General features: G+C 41.9%; 1 long non-coding RNA gene across 1 annotated transcript; it reads right to left on the bottom strand.

Moving 5' to 3' along the window:
- Positions 1 to 5,800: 5,800 nt before the first annotated feature.
- Positions 5,801 to 9,246, bottom strand: LOC147261857 (uncharacterized). Its single transcript, XR_015116125.1, has 3 exons — positions 9,131 to 9,246; positions 9,003 to 9,027; positions 5,801 to 6,000 (listed from the first exon to the last, which is right to left on the bottom strand). It is a non-coding gene; the product is annotated as an uncharacterized LOC147261857 (long non-coding RNA).
- Between the last annotated feature and the right edge of the window lie 1,968 nt (positions 9,247 to 11,214).

The raw sequence follows: 11,214 nt of genomic DNA, 5'->3' as shown, positions 1-11,214 counted from the left end.
CACGAGGTAGGATTTGGTGCCTGCATCTCAGGTTTATGAAACATTAACCTAGTTTCTATAAAAACCTGTTTTATTTGCAACATCACACGAAATCACAACACTACCCACATTCCTACAACATCTCTGACCGGTGGAGCTTGCTGTTACCATGGACACTACTGATGGTTGTTCAGGTTGTTTAAAACAGGTTTGTACTCATTACTCTTAACAAACTCTCCTACTTTCGATCAGAATCAAATATTCTATGGTTGCAGCTCATCTACTAGCCTGTTGTCTTATTCTAAATTTAAGAGTCGTCCAGTAGGAATGTTCTGATGCCTGAGTTGGAAATAAATAATGTGAAAATCACTTCCGGAAGCTGAGACATTCAAAAAGACGGGATGCGTCACTGCTGAGCACTTCTGAGGTCAGAGGTTGAGATAATAAATTATTTAAATACATGAAAGAAAACTCTAAAATTGACTCAAACTTTAAGCAAACTCATCGAGAAGCCTTTGTGCTATAAATGAAGATCATTTCTGGCTTTAAATCGTTGAATCTCTGGTTTAGCAGTCATGTAGGTCCCAAGAGAGAAGTGTTTAGTGACTAAAGGTAAAGGACAAAGTGATCCATTGTTCCGGTCTGTGTCACATCAGGTAGAGTCAAGTTAGTTAATTTGTGTGTGTGTGTGTGTGTGTGTGTGTGTGTGTGTGTGTGTGTGTGTGTGAGATCAAAGCTGGTTGGGATTTACACTGCGAAATTAGGTGTGAAAAACTTGTTTTCTGTCAATAGATTGAATATAAATTAGAATTAAAGTATCGATCATTGGTAAAAGATTATTTTCTTTGAAAAAAAACAAACAAATACACCTCAAAACCAAAGCCTTTTGAACCCACATTCTATGTTGATATTCTTTCAAATTTCGGTCTAATCCAGTTAGAATCCAAGACTTCAGATTAGGAACGATGCTAAAATCAAAGGGGCAGCCCATTCCTTTGCTTCTGAACAGATTTATAGAGTGAAGCAGCTCTGAAGTTCCTCATGGGCCAATCGTGAGAAATATGAAAATGATTTTATTTGAAAACCCTAAAAGAGAAATCTATTTCATTCAAATCTTGATTATTGAATTTCAGATTAATATCTTTGCTCCTTTTCAAAACCTCAGTCCATTGCCATTAGCATAATTTTATTCTGGCGCAGGTAGATCGAACCAATCCGTGGAGTCATCACACGGCTTGCAACGTATCCAAGTGGTCGCTTTCTTTAACATATTTTGCATATCAATATAGGCATCCTCAAATTGAAATCCGTTTCTATTTTACAGGATTGCTTTTTGATGGTTCCTCATTACAGGAGCGTTGATGATGGGTCAAATGAAAATGTCCTCACGGGCTCAGCAGAGGCTGCACGGGAGGGTCCTCTCCGACACAGATTAATGTCCTTTTACAGTTCAACCTCCTTCGTGCTGGAGATGATGAATCATGGACCCCAGCAGAGAGAGCGCATGGCGATGGGAGGGTGAATAAGCGTTTGACAAGGTGCCAGTCAGCCCATTTGTGGCAACCTTACATGAATGCTGGAGTGTTTCTCACCAGCCGTAATCATTTCAGTTCTCTGTTACCAACAGGTTTCTGACAGAAAGGCAACATTCGGGGGAGGGGGGGGGTACCCTGAGGGGCAGTGATTACATTGAAGAGGTCAGTCAATGAATTACAACAAATACAGACAACTGGACTGAGGTCATTAGTGTGGTACTGTCACGAATATTGGTGAAACGTGCATGATGTCATAGTCTGTTACCATTTATTCCTCCATTCAGAGTCAGGGGAGCAGCCATTCCTCACTACCTCCTCATAAACTCACGACCAATCAGTGATAATTCATTAAATAAAACCTCTTCAACTCATGAACTCACTGTTAATTCAGTGATTATTGTATTGCTTTTCTATTTTTGATCATTTCATCTTAAAGTCCATTCGAGGTTAGCGTGACTCAACTTTGAAAACTGTTACAAAAAATACTTGGATCGTAATTGAATGAACCACCTGTCAGTCACCGTCACAGGTTAAATTCAATCAACTGGAAAAAAGATTAGAAACACACTTGCCATTGATTTGAGGAGACCAGGAAGCCAACACTCACCAGTGACACAAAATCAACGGCCAGCTCCCACTGCAGCCGCCAGTTCCTAAAAATCAAAATAGCCGTAAAATAGCAGTGACCACAAAAATCCTCCACCGGCCTCCAACATGGATCCCGCTCTACCTCCACATGTGGATTTGTTCCCATTCATTGATGTCATGTGACTTCCTGCTTCTGTTGGGTCATAACTACTACAGCCACTAGATGGCATCAGTCACTTTCACCTGATTATAGGTCACTTTCGCCGCTTGTATTTTGGTTCTGATATGATTGCTGCTACATAAGCAGCTAACTGCAGCTACGCTAACTCCACCGGTAACCATTGCTCTTTTGTAATGACCAGCTGCTACTCTGTGTGCAGTCTTAACCACTGTGAAAGATGAATTCTGGCATGATCTTATTATGTTGGGAGAATCCAGCTGCCTCACAAGGTAAGAGCAGGTGGGATCTCACTGGTGACTCTCCAAAGAGGCCACAGATATCAGCTTTACTTTTGGAGGTAAGCGCGTCCAAAATGATGTTCAGAGTACGAGGCATCATTTTTGTCTTCATTATTCGTCTTGCTGAAATGATTAGCATCTTAATTCAGTTCGTCAGAAAATAAAGCGTACAGATCACCTTCTCAGGTTTGCTGCTGTTGTTCTAGAATGGAAAACAGAATATTTCGGACCAAAGGAAAATTTAAAATAAAGAATTAAATACTTGTGCTTCAAAAAAGGACAACAGAGGTCATATAATGGGGAAGTATTGGTTTGACATTTAATCGTTTCCTCATGAATTATGAATAAAGAAAATTCTCAGGATGGACTGCTAAATGAATAAATGATGGAAATATATTTTAAAAAAATGATAAACTAAAGACACTAATTAAATGAAGAGGTGGACCAGGAGGATACTGCTTGTAAGGCACCCCTGTTACTAGGATGTTCAATAAAACCTCGATTGTAAGAATTTACTTTCATTTTTGTCCTTGTTGGTTTTGATGGACAAAAAAACCCACTGAGGATGTCTCATTCAGCTCTGTCACTATTTTCAGCATGAATAAGAAATTTAAATTAAAAAATGTAGTTGGAGGTACATACCAAGCAGTAAATGCGTGACTTTCTTGGCTTTGTCTGAGCGTGCGTGTGACTCCCTTCCCGCTTTAAAAAGCTTAACATCATTGAATAAAAATGCAACTTGACACTTTAATTTCTCCCCGAGCACAAGAATCTGCTTTTTGAGCCTCACATTGGTCCTGGTATAGGTTAAAGAGCCGAAGCAACTCAGTAATTTAACCTTGGTCTCCATGGTTACAGTTGTGTTGCTGCCTCAACAAAATACTCGATTCCACTTCATCTTCTGTGATACAAAAGGAGACATTCCACTGACGAATGCTCACGCGTGATCAGACACAAACATGCTTTGGTATATTCTCGATTATACATGTTTGTTTGTTTTTTCCTTGATCTCTTTTATCTCCAATTGGCTTTAATGATCTCACATTTTTTTCAATACTTTTTCTTTGTATTTTCTGTTTTTTTGTTTTATATCTCCTCTGTCCTTAACTCACTGTGGTGCTGTTGACATGGATTCAGTTGTCTGTTTTTGTAGTTTATTAAATCATAGCTAAGATTTTGGGGCCGTGTTGAATGGGGCCTTTGGCGGTGTAGAAATTCCAGCTGTGAGGAGAAAGTGAAGCAGTTTTTTGTTTTTTGTTTTTAAAAAGCAACATGTGGCGTTACGGTGCAATGAGTCAACTTCTGAAGTGTTGATTCAATGATGAGCTTTTATTTAGACAAAAGCTGTGCTGAGAAATCGTCTCTTTGCCTGCAGTAAATATCCCTCGGTCTGAATGTGTGTTTTTGTATTTTTAGCCTAATGATGAGCCGTCTTAGAGATGAGTTGGAGAGGTGAAGCTGTAATGAAGAGAGCGAAGAGTGAGGGCTGGAGGGGACTGTGGGGGTGGGTGGCATTCAAGAGAGGAAGCGTGCAGTTGTTCCAATCACTGATTAATTAGATCGTCATTCTCTCATACTCCTCTTGTACTGCCTTGCTTTGCATGTGTGTGTGTGTGTGTGTGTGGGGGGGGGTGGTTGAATGGGGGGGGGGGATGTTATCCAGGACTTCTGGAACTGATGTCAGCTGGTTGGCGTGGTGCTAGTGTGCTAATGGAGAGGACGCATTAACCCCAATCTCTCTGGATGAGAGACCGCTTGGCGAGCATCCGTCCCCTGAGACTGGTGGCATGCTTCTGTCTGCCTGCCAATCTTATTTCCCGGATAGCTTGCACACTTATTTAATTTTGGCCTGTTTCACAGCCCTGTATTGATTTTTGAAACGTAATGTCGGTACGAGGATGAAGGGCCTCTTTTGGACACGAGGTTCTGTAAGAGGGTTGTGTTTGTGTGCTGCTGTTTGATCTTCTTCCTCCGTGTCCGCGAACGCAAATTCCTTTTCGATCATGTGATTTGGAGAATTGAGAAAATTATCAGTCAAATAATAAATGAGATGGTTGGTTTGGTTTCTTTGCAACATATTCCTGCTGTACCGCGTTCTTGGTGTTTTACTCCGATGGTACCTGCATGTTCTGTTGTTCCAGCCTTTAAAACACTTTTATCTCCAACCTTTCTCTTCCACGGATTTTATTTCCCCTGTTGCTTTTCATACTCTGTCTGGCTTTGTGTGTTGAAACCAGCGGATATGAGACGGCAGGCAGGGTATCAGAGACGTTGCTGTCTGTCTGTTAGTCCCTGTGGTACATTAGCCGTCCCTTACCATGTATTATTGATTCCCTCTCTCTAATCACTGTCTCCAGTGTTACAAATGAGCCTTTACTGCCAGCAGCTCCAGCACTCTGAGGAGTTTATGGCAGCTAAAGTTCTGGCTGAGGCACAACTCTTAAAGACACTGCAGCTTTGGAGCGGTTTCCACCAGAAATAACAACAAGTGACGTTTCCCCAAACTCTTTTTTTTCTTCACTGCCTGTCAACTCTTGGGGAAACGGAAAGGAGAGACAGGAGGGCGAGGGAGTGGCGGCGGCACGGTGTCATTCATGAAGAGCGAGCGGTTGAATGGGTGAGAAAACAGAAGAAAGTAACAAGTGGCAGTTTGTTGTTGCCAAAAAGGAAACTATGAGCGCCGTATGCTGATGCACTTCCAGCTGTTTCCTGATTCAAGCTGTGGCCGTGGCTGTGCCATGAGACCCACCCCAATGAATCTGTTCACCCCTCAGTGTAACTCTGACTGGCTGCGAGGAAGCAGGCACTGGTCAATGGCGTATTTCATGTGAGTTATAAGTTATTCAAGCACTTTGATGGATTTATTACCAAGAGATCCAACTTGCTGGAAACATGTTGGCCCTAAACGCTCAACTCCTTTGGGACCTTTAGTTGGTAACGAACCAGCCAGTCAGTGATTTCCTGCCATGTTTCCTTTTATTTAAAACCAGACTGTTTAAAACAGAGGAGTGAGTGGGGGTGCAACACAGGCTCCTGGCTGGAAATAAAATCCAACAATGAATCAATGTTTGATGCTGAGAAATTAGTGCACAATGTGTTGGGAGCTTTGTTGTGGCCCAAAACAACAACGAAAGATTGGACCACAGCAGTTGCCAACCACAGAACCAAAGCAGTTTGCTGTTAGATCGTGATGTCACCACTAGAGTACAAGAATACTGTAGGTTGTCGCTTAAGTAGGAGATCAGGTGATGAGCTAACACTTAGCATGTTCTCAGTAGAGGTTGGTTGTTTCTTATATGACACCCAGGCTCTCATCATTGGTTCATATGGGCTCTATCCTCATGGTTTTAGCTCATTATCTGTGTCCCTGTGGGGAGGAGATCAGCCACACCCTCGGTGAAACATGCAAAATTCCACCAGTCGGTCCATTTTCCCTGCGCTGTGAAAATGAAAGCTCCCCATTAATATGCTTTTGTGTGTGGTGTTGATGCTCGCTCCTCTCTTGATAAAAATAGCATGACAAAAATGTGATTTACATAAAGTTGCACCAAAGGAACAGTTGTATCGAAGCCACGACGGACATGTGAAGGCCTGACAGGAGAACACAACAAATACAGAGCCCAGACTTTCCTTCCCTTTTCAACTATTCACTCTGTGTTTGTTCTGTGATTCTGAAAGACAGATTCCAACACAGCAGGAAATCAATTACATTCACACCAATATGGATCAGAGACCACTGGCGATCTGCAGGGTTTTTTTCTCTCTCCTCCTCTTCTTGTCCTCGCTGTGTTGTGCTGGACAACAGAGAACTTTGTAAAAAGAAGACTGTGGTTTTGTGAATCTCTGCTGGGTGCTTTGGCGCATGAGTGAAACTGGGCACACACATGTGGGAGGAAGAGTACAAACATGGAGGGGATGTGGACAGCAAACAGAGTGGGGGGACACAAAGTGGGTCAATCCACTGATGATGTTACAGACCACTCCTGATGTCACATTGATGCCATCGTTGTTTTTTTAAGAAAAATAAATAAATAAAGATAACATATTAACTAAGATTTATCCAACTCTACCAGTTCAAGGTGAAATGCAACTTGCGTCAGATAATTTTTTGGAAACCTGCACGAATTCCCAACAAATCATTCAAGCCAAAGCTGGTGGTGACTTCTTTCTTCACACTTTTACAGACTTAGAAGTGTTTGTTCCCTCTGAACAACAAAAAGCCCCCCCCCCCCCCCCCCCCCAAAAGCACTAATTCAGTTTCGGCCTTGACTAAATTATAGCAGACAAGTGAATGAATAGAGATGGAAATCAAAAGCATGAAAAGCTTAAAGTTGAGTAATGAAGTTCTCCGCTCACAGAGAAGTGGAAGAGATGTCTTCAAGGGGAAAAAGATCCGTGTTCAGAACAGTCAGTCCACGTGCACAGATGAACTCTGTCAACTTGGAAAGAAAAGCTCAATGTGACATACGGAGTCGTAGAGTAGTAGTTGTGTTTTTGTCCAATAGGATAGTACTAGTAAGGTGGGGTTTTTTTTTCATGGAATACAGCAACAATCACATCTCAACAATAAGACAGTAATTAGGGCTGCATTGCCTTTATTAATCTGACATATATTAGTACTGGAGGATGTTGGCCTTGCTGACTCATCGCTCTGTCGGTAGGATTCACCCGGTGCTGTGGTAGATGAAGGTTAAATAAAGGTTGCACGGCTGAATTTGTACGCACGGCGATGCAATGAAGGACCGGAAGACACTAAAACAGCTCTATCATTTATTTCTATGATATATTTATTTGTTTCTATGGCAGTGGAAATTAAAGTAACGTTGTTTTCTGACAGGCTCTTTAGTTTATAATATCAGCTTCATTCTAAATTGTGCTCAAGTTAATTAACGTCGCTACTCAAATGAAGTTAATGAATTTGCATTTGACAAAATGTCAGCACTCTCTGGTGGAAAAACATGACCTTAAATAGTTTTGGCATTGGTCCGAAATGCTGTGTCTCGTTAGTTATCGTCTGGCGTGCAAACAGTAACACTGTGACCTGCAGTCAGATGCATTTGGGTGATAAATGCCTTCAAATGAAAAATTAAATAAAAATGTTGCTTTGGAAAATAATCACTATTTTTTTTGTTCCTAAAGAAAGCAGCATGCGGATAAAATACCACCTGGTGAACAATGAAAGCTCAGCGATCCACCTGATGAACCGCAGCCCGTAAAGATGCCACATGAATTAGATCGCTCACTTTATACACCCAGACATCGTCTGTGTACGTGGGAGATCTCTTATCGCCAGGCGTCGTGTGCCACTGATAAGCAGCAGATGACCATCAGCGCATGATACCGGCTTAATGTTTCCAATATGTGGAGCTGAATCCACCACTTTAGATTTCATTGTGACATGAAAAAGCGAGATGTCATATTATCTTGTTGCTCCGAGTGGAAATATTCCTCATTGAAGTCGTAGTCATTGAGTGTTGAGGCATGTCCTGCCTCAGCTACGAAGAAGTAAATATGTAAACAGGAAGTGTACCAGAGATTAAACCCTGAAAGTCAGGAAACAGCATAATCATATTCTCGCCGTGAAACAATCAAACAGTTTGAAATGGACCGTGCCATTGGACCGTGAATTTTACTTTAAAAGAGGCAACAGTATGCAAACTTGTTAAAAATGACCTCTAGCATGACTAACAACAGATTTACTTCTAAATTAAAAATGTCTCTTTCATGGAGGACACACTTCGAATCGAATACATCTATTTAACAATTACTATCAGTGACGAGATCCTTCGGTTCATGTCCCCGCTGTAAACTTGCACCGCAGATGTATCCAAGGAGTAAAATCACAGGTGTAAATAGTAGAATTAATGTTGCAGGAACTATAATTAGCTGCTTCAGTCTCAGGGTCCTGACTCACTGTCACCAGACTTTCTAGGATATTTAAATAGAACACAGCCATCATTAAGACGGAGAGGAAGCTTTTATCGTTGTTGTATAACATACTGCTGTCAGTGTTTGACTCAGCCTCTGTGTACTTCAGCTCCGGTACCTTCGGGGATATTTACTCATAGAATACATGTGTTTTAATGGTGGGAGAAAACAGGAAGTCCAAACAGACATGAAGAGAACATGCCTGAATAAACAGAGATATCCAGGGTTGGAACCCAGGACAGGGTTGCACTGCTGTGAGGGAAAAACACTGATCGGCTGCACCCATGATTCCCAGACTGAGGTGGGTGTTTCCTCAGGGGCTGGTGAAGTTATGTCAGGCGTGCACACCAAAACACATCTGTGGTGCCCCCCATTAGAAATCAAGCAGTGTTTTATATTTTGATACTGGCAAAAATGTGCTGCAGCTCTGATTGGCCCTGGCCTTGAATAATCTCACACTCCTAAAGAACAGTCACACCAGAGGAGGACCACAGGGAGTCTGGGGATACTCACCCAGCAGGCCTCTGTCCATTTCCTCCTGGGTCAGAAAAAAACCCCCAAACTTAAGCACCCAATATGTTGGCTAACTTGCTCAAATGAAGATAAGTTGTTCAGTGCTGAGAAATGATCTCAAGCCTCACCGACGGGAGCAGCAGAAACTGTCTGAGGACACATCAGCTGAAGATGAAGAGTTCCAACTGTCAAAAACCATCTGCTCCAGGACTTCTGCAGAGCTTCATGCTAGCAGTGCTAGACTAGCCACTGGTGGCAGCATCTGGGGAGGGAGAGGGGGTGCATAACAGGACGTAAACTGATTTAGGAGGAGTAGAATTTATTAAAGCACTGGGGTAATAACACCTAACACACCTGACATCAGAACTCTTCCCAGACCACATGGCTGTCATATGAGTTGTCTCTCCATTCCCATTGTTCATCAAGAGAGGGGGAATTAGCATTTATCTCAATTAACAAACCTAATATTTGCATAATGTGAGTTGATGGAAACTCATGTAAATCTGTCTTTTCTTTTGCTGAGCTTCTGTAAATTTGGTTTAAGATTTAGGATAAATTTAACGATAATCTCATTCTCTCTCTTCCTCTGTTACATGCTTTACTGTATCCCCCACATGGATGAGTGATAAAACTGGACAGAGGTTGTTTTAATGTGAATTGATAGTCAGGTAAAAGTAGTGTGTTGGGTACTACCAGGGCGCACTAGGAGACAGTGTCACAACTGAGGTAGGATTGCCACCAATGAGCTGGGTTCAACGTCTTCAATGAGACTAACGCTTGAAATTCGAATGGTCATTTTGTACCATCTCCATCATTTTATTGACAAAAGACATACATGATTCACCAATAATTGAAATAACTGCTAATAAGGCCTGATCGTTTTTCAATGTCTACCCATACCTCTTATTTGGTCTATGGTTATTTCATATGTACACAAAGCATAGGAGCATAGGATTTGGGCTAAGAAAATTTCTGCCTTAACTTGGAACCACATTTCCACTCTTGTAAAGACTGTTAACACTTCTGATGAATGTTCCAACCAGGCGGTACAGTCGTACTGGGTTAGAAATCTATTATATGTATCCTCCCCTCTCACTGTCACAGCGCTTAATTCACATACCACCATTCATTAATTTAATTACGCTGGGGTGGAATAGGTACGACCCATCTCAGGTCCCCTCAGCGTTTCTTTTTATAGAAAGTGGGGGTCTTTGTGGATGTAGCTCATCTGTTGTATTTGCTCAGTCGCTGGCAGAGACCTCTCGGCCCTGACACAATCTCACCTCATTAACATTTTAGGTGACGAGTCTGTCACAGCCTTAATTAACAATTCATAAGCACGGCTTATAGCTATATTAACATTTTACAACCAATAAATCAGCTTCCCTAATTTGTGTGTCTGCATGTTCACGTGCAAGGGTGAGGGGAGGGGGGGGGGGGGGCGCTATATGTCTTTGTCTCAGAATCTGTTTACCTTTGTCTCTGACCATGACATTTGCTTCATGAATCATTCCTATTAAATGGGTTTCTTTTCCATTCAAAGTAAAAAGTAGGGACCCTGCGCCAGACCTCACGGCCCTCCACATTGTAATAGGTTAAGAACATATATCTGACTAAACGCTCCCAAAATGCAAGCGTTAACTCTTATTATTACGACAACAACAAAGTTATACAAGCCATTTTCTGTGGGAAGCAAATGGGAGATGAATCAAGGGGGATACATTGTGGTATTATGATAGAAAGCAATCTGGTAAAGTTTGCTCTCGGAGGTATCTTAATTTCTGCTTCCTTTACACCCAACACATAATCAAAAACCTCAGAGAGTGGGCGTAGCCGCATGCAGTCGAGACCAGGAGTTGCTCGAAAATCCTGTAATATGTCTGTTGATACTTAAAAGGTATGAAGCTAAAAAAGACAAATAACCAAGAATCCTCGTACCAAGAGCGTGAGGCGGAAGCTTCCTAAATCCCCCGACAATTAACTGGGTCCAGGTAAGGAAGATTTTAAAATTCATAGATGCCCAGAAGTGAGAGGATGAAGTGAAATGTGATCAGAACACGATGTCTCCCTCGCAGTGGAGCTTAAGGAGAGAAAACTGAAAATGGAGTAACAATCCCACCACAGCACCTTCACGCAACCCCTTGACCTCACTTTGAAAAATCACACGTGTGGGATGTGTGTATGTGTGTGAGCTCTCTCTCTCTCTCTCTCT

This window comes from Aulostomus chinensis, chromosome 5 (assembly GCF_037954235.1).
Source record: "Aulostomus chinensis isolate RoL2024-O1b breed Wild chromosome 5, RoL_Achi_v1.0, whole genome shotgun sequence".
Classification (NCBI taxonomy): domain Eukaryota; kingdom Metazoa; phylum Chordata; class Actinopteri; order Syngnathiformes; family Aulostomidae; genus Aulostomus; species Aulostomus chinensis.
Note: the sequence above shows the minus strand (reverse complement) of the source record. Positions and strands in the feature narration are given on the sequence as shown.